Consider the following 5,888-nt stretch of genomic DNA (forward strand, 5'->3'; position numbering starts at 1 on the left):
ACTTTTGTGGATGTTTTGTCTTTCATATTTTGAACAAGTTTTATGGCCTCATAATATTATATGAGCACTGTCCTCAGTTGGTAATTTTTTTAAGGAACTCGACGTAGACGTGCTACCAATATTCTCATATGTCAAGTAGATACGATATTTTGTGAAACTTTCAAAAGATTTTTTCAAGCACTTTGTGAAATTTTCATTTTATCTTTTTTTTTTTTTTTTAACATCTAGGCCCTGATTGGTAACGGCTGTTACTTATGACTGTAAAGACTTTAACCTTAAAATTTTAGCTGTAGAGAATTTGGCTGTAAATGCTTTAACTGTAGAAACTTTAAAAACTTTAACTGTTAAAATTTGATTGGTAACAAATACTTTTAAATCGATAATGGTTACTTTTATTATTAAAATGATGATATTAATGATAATAATGAAAATAAAAATAATTATTATTGAAATGGATCTTAAAAGAAAGAGAATAAAATAAGGAAAATTAATTTATAAAAATAAAATCATGTAAAATATATATATAAACTTGTGGAGAGATTTTAAATATAATGAGAGGAAAAAAATAAAGTTTTTATATTTGTTTAATTTTAAAGCCTGAATTTGAGGCTTTAAAAAATCTGAGTAAACAAGGAAGAGAAAAAGAAAAATGGCTTACAAAACTTAAAAAAAAATAAAAGTCAAAAAAGTCTGATTGGCAAATTATTGGCTGTTAAGTCTTTTATTTGTTTTAAAGTCTTAAAAGTCTCCTACCAATCAGGGCCCTAATCAATTATATTAATCATAAAAGTATTACATGATACATAAAAACCATTGAAATACAACAATTGAACCAAATATAGGAAATTAAACACAAGTTCGATGAAAAAGTGGAAGTGACCATGCTTTCCAACCGGAAGCCTTACTGGCAACAGATAAAATCTGTTAAGTCTCCTCTTCGTATACTTGTAAAAGGCTAACATCTTATAGATGAAACTCCCAAATGTTTTTCGCATCACTTTAATTAAACAAATACACTGATGTGTTGCTTTAAATGGATCAGGATCATTTCTTTCATATCGCCATATCCATCGTTTGTGGATAGTGACCCCGATTTCATTTTTCGTAGAACCTGAAGAGTCTGTTCGTGGGACAGCGAAACCATCATCACCATCACTTGACCATGTCTCTGAACAGAGGAAAACATCACATAAGCCAATTTCTTCGATCACACAGATTTTTCTATTGATACCCGGATCAAATACCCAAATGATTTCTTCAAATCATATGTTTGAAGAAAATTCATCGGTTAAGAACTGGAGATGACGCCAGTGAAAGAAACCACTGGAAATAAACTGTATCAGAAGGAATATATCACGCTTCAAACGGATCGACATGACATAGGACAAGAGACATCGGTAGAGTGAATCTTCCAATCTTGAATTTGGCAACGGCGTTACATGAAATTGATAAGAGTTTGTCTCCATTGCAAACATGATCATAAACGTTGTTACCATCCAAGAGGAGAAAATAGATCGGAAAAGAATTTGATTAGAAGGTGTGTCTCTCATCACAATTATTAAGAATAAAAGAAGAAAAAACTATATAAATGAGGAAAGAACCACCGGCAAACGCCGGCAGTCCGTAAAAACGGATGAAACTGTTAAAGATCTCCTTTGTTGTCGCCAAGGGGTAGAGAGAGAGTTACGGTTCGTTTTTTTCTTTTTTCTTTTTTGATGCCTTTCATTTTATCTTTTCATAAAAGAAAAATCTAACCATATTTTTTTCTAAAATAATTTATTTTTAAAGTTGTTTACTCACGTGATCGTATGTAAAACATTGGTCGTAAAATCTTAATCTAGTATAGATATAGAGAGAGAGGAAGACAAAACTACTACTGGTAACTAAAACTAGAAATATTACTTTGTAATGTGAAAACATGAATTGAAAAATTAAGATACGTTTTGACAAATACCCTAAAATAGCACTAAAACAAGTTTTATAGACAATTATAGCACACATTCCATAAATTTCCAAAAATAGCACTATTTAATATATTATAATACTCCCTCTGTTTCACAAAGAGTGTTATTTTGACACATCTTCTTTGTTACAAAAAGAGTGTCATTTTATATTTTCAATGCAGTTTTAAAGATTAAATTCTCTTTTTATCCCTATAATTTGAGCTAATTAATTAGAAAGAGAAAATTTTTAGTGCATTTATAAAGGGTAAAATAGAAATTTAGATAATTTTCTTAATTTGTGTGCATTATGTCAAAATGACACTCTTTGGGAAACAGAGAGAGTATTTAAAATTAATTTTTAGAATTTTTTTTTAGGTTTGGATGCTCAATTTTATATGTAGGGTATAGTTTTGAAATGGTAGGGTTTAGTATTTTGAATTTAGGATTTAATTTTAAAAGATTAATTTTGAAATTGAGTGCTATTTTTGGATTTTAGAGATGTTGTGTTAAATTTGGAAAATAAATTTATCGTGGTGCTATTTTTGAGAATCTCTTCTAAGTTTTTGTACTATATAAAATAGGAAGTTCTCTCTCCATTTAAAGTAGTCACTTAACATATCACCTAAACAACACGATTATTTTTGCAGTGAAGTATATTTTAAAGAAATTAATGCATACTTATGTTTTTATAATTATTAAAAATATTAATTAAATAAAAAATAAAAATAAATGAAATTGTATAGAGTAAAAGTACTATGAAATTTTATTGAGCTTAAGGATAGAAGTACTTTGACTCTATACAATTTCATAATTTTTTTTTATTTAATTAAGATTTCTAATAATTATAAAAACATAAGTATGCACTAAAAATTTATAACCTTTAACTTTCAGTATATAGAAAGTAACCATTTTTTTTTTGAACAAAGTCAATTTATGTAACTGTATTTATAAAGTTTTAAACAGAAAAAAAAAAAATTGAAACATTCGTTTCTAAGAACAATATGCTACAAAGACTTTTAAGTTATTACCAAATATTCACTTAATTAAATATAACTTTTGTTACAACTTATTGACTTATTCTTACATATAAATTTATTATCGAAAAGCATGACAAAATATACAGAAATACATTTTTTTGTTCATTATGATATAAAGAGATGGGTTAAAAAAACTATGGAAGAAAAGAGCAGAGAAGAGAAGGATAATGTTCAGCTTTCTAATACTCCGCTGTTAATCTTTCCTTTTTAGCTTTTACCCTACCTTATTAGTTTGACCCTTCCTTCTCATATTCCTGAATCTGGAGAGTTGTTTGTACTAATAAAATTTCTTGTTATACATGAAGTTCATCATCTGTACTCAAGTGCTTGACAAGGTCATTCAATGCATTGTATGAGGAGCCTCCACTTCTAGTAGAGGCTTTGAGCTTCTCTTTCAAACAGAGGGCTCTCTCCCTCATGCTTGCACCTTCTTCATCCACAATCAATCTCTTCACAGCTCTCGCAACCCCTCCTCTTTCCACTTCACTTTCAATATGAATCCCTACACTCCAACCACTTTCTATATACATAGCGTTCAACTTCTGCTCGCCCTGAAAGGGCCTACAAATCATTGGAACTCCTTCTGCAATGCTCTCGAGTATTGAGTTCCATCCACAGTGGCTCCAGAAGCCTCCCACAGCAGGATGTCCAAGTACTTCTATCTGTGGTGCCCATTTCACTATGTACCCTTTCTCTGAGACCATCTTAATAACTTCCTTTGGCAATGACTCTATCCATTCGAAGCCTGCTATAGAGCCAGGTCGGATTACCCATAAGAAAGGCTGGTTGCTGCTAGATAATCCCCAAGCCATCTCCAACACTTCTTTGGTTTCCATTTGAACTATGCTTCCCAAGCTAATGTATATGACTGACCTCGTTTTTTGCTTGTTCAGCCATTCCATGCAGCTTCTGTCCTCTTCCTTTAAACTAGGTCCCGCCGATAAAGCCGTAATGTATAGAGGGCCTAATGGATACACCGGAATTCTGATTTCTTGTTGCAGCCTTGTCAAAGACGAGCTCTCTAGACAGGTAACCGTGTTGATAATTACAGCTGAAGCTGTTCTTTTATTGACTACTTCTCTAGTGAGCTCTAAATATCTTTCTAGTGGCCCAAATCCTGAAGTTGGTAGGTCTTTGTAAGTTAATGGATGCTAGTCTTCCACTACCTTGTTTTGTAGTTCAGGATCTACAAAGTCAAAAAACAAATTATGTTGACCACAACGACCGGATGCAGAATGGCATGCAATAAGGTAATTTTAGATACCTTTCATGTCGATCAAGAACTTCTTGGCATTGATTTTGCTTAAAACATAGCAGCAAACTTTATGTATCGCAGTTTGGGTGCTGAAGATGAGACTGGGAAGCTTCAACTTCTTAACTGCAGCTCCACAGACGTACATGAACTCATCGTAGATGATACATGCAATATCATCGCCTTGTTGTATCAACAACTGACTTATACAGTCCTTTAATCCTGCCTCGTTTGTTTTGTTGACCCTTATTATATACTCGGCTGGTTCGAGTGCTTCATCTTGAAAAACTGATACGCTCTCTGGTATGGTGACAAATTGAAAACTAGAAAAGTGTTGCCAAGAGCTTACTCGATTGGACTCTATCTGAACAACTGTAATTGAGAAGCCCTTCAAGTTAAGGGCTCTACCAAGTTGCATCATTGGAGTGATATGTCCATGTAACGGAAGGGGAACCAACACTATCCTTCCCTTCTTCACACTTCTCTCCATTTCCTCACTCTCTCTCTCTCTTAGCGCAGATGATCTCCAAATATTTTATTTTTCGATCATTCCGATTATATTCATTTATAAGAGACTACTAGAAATCATTGTGACCGACAAATATTATTAAAATCCCACTAGCATTGGGAATTAGACAATCTATCAAAGACGACCTTAGTCTTTTAATAGTAACTAATATGTTTTCCTCATTTGCTTATTTTAAAGTAGTAAACTTCCATTGTATTGAAGGGCCACGCTAACGAAAAAGCCGGCCAATACAATATTCATTATTTGGTTTTATTTTCTCTCGGTGATCGGAATGTTCTTTTCTTGGCAACGAAGTTCCTCACACATGCAAACATCAATAATTTTCATATCATGACGTGGACGAAGGCTGTAACTGTGAAGATAAGATTTGTATATTTATTAAGTGTTTTTTGGCTGGTGTACATATCATTGTGTATATATATATATTTGGTTATATAGGTTAGGTGTATGAATAAGTAGCATATGCGTGTATGAGAGTTGAGTGCTCGTCGTTTTCCTTCTCTAAGTGCCACACGCTAACTACTTCTAACTTTCATGACGTGATGAAAGCAACATTCCAACAAAAGCTAATGTTATAGGAAGTGAGTTGGAAATTTCCTGTTTCCAATAACTTTTTCTTTGCACAGTAAACAAAAAAAAAAAGAAAAAGAAAAAAAAGTTTTAAATCAACGCTCTTAATACTAGCCCTGAGACAGAGCCGGATATCCGGCAAAATTGAAGGTATCCGGATCCGTTCCAGCTCCGACCGGATGCATAGTTTTGACATCCGGCTCCGAATCCGAATTGTCGGATATTCGGTTTTCGGAGATCCGTTAAAAATCTGGATATTCGGCGGATATCTGGATCCGTTAAAGATGAGCTTAACGGATCTGACTACTGAAAGAAGGAATAAAAAACAGAGGGACGCGCTAATAACAATGGTGGAAACCGCCGTTTATCGAGTCTCACCAACTATTCATCGTCTTCCATCGCTACAGTAAAAGGAAAAAGAAAAAAAACAGAACAAAAAAAAAACATGAAAGAGCGGCGGCGAGTGAAGGTTGTCTCACGAAACCCTAATATTCCCTAATAGATTGACTCTAGGTTTGTTTCACGTTTCTTTTTTATGTATTTGGACTTTTTTTATA

The 5,888-nt window shown here is 33.1% G+C and overlaps 1 pseudogene; it reads right to left on the bottom strand.

Moving 5' to 3' along the window:
- On the bottom strand, positions 2,965 to 5,169 carry LOC104711135 (annotated as a pseudogene).

The sequence above is a fragment of the Camelina sativa genome, chromosome 9, assembly GCF_000633955.1.
Source record: "Camelina sativa cultivar DH55 chromosome 9, Cs, whole genome shotgun sequence".
Lineage (NCBI taxonomy): Eukaryota > Viridiplantae > Streptophyta > Magnoliopsida > Brassicales > Brassicaceae > Camelina > Camelina sativa.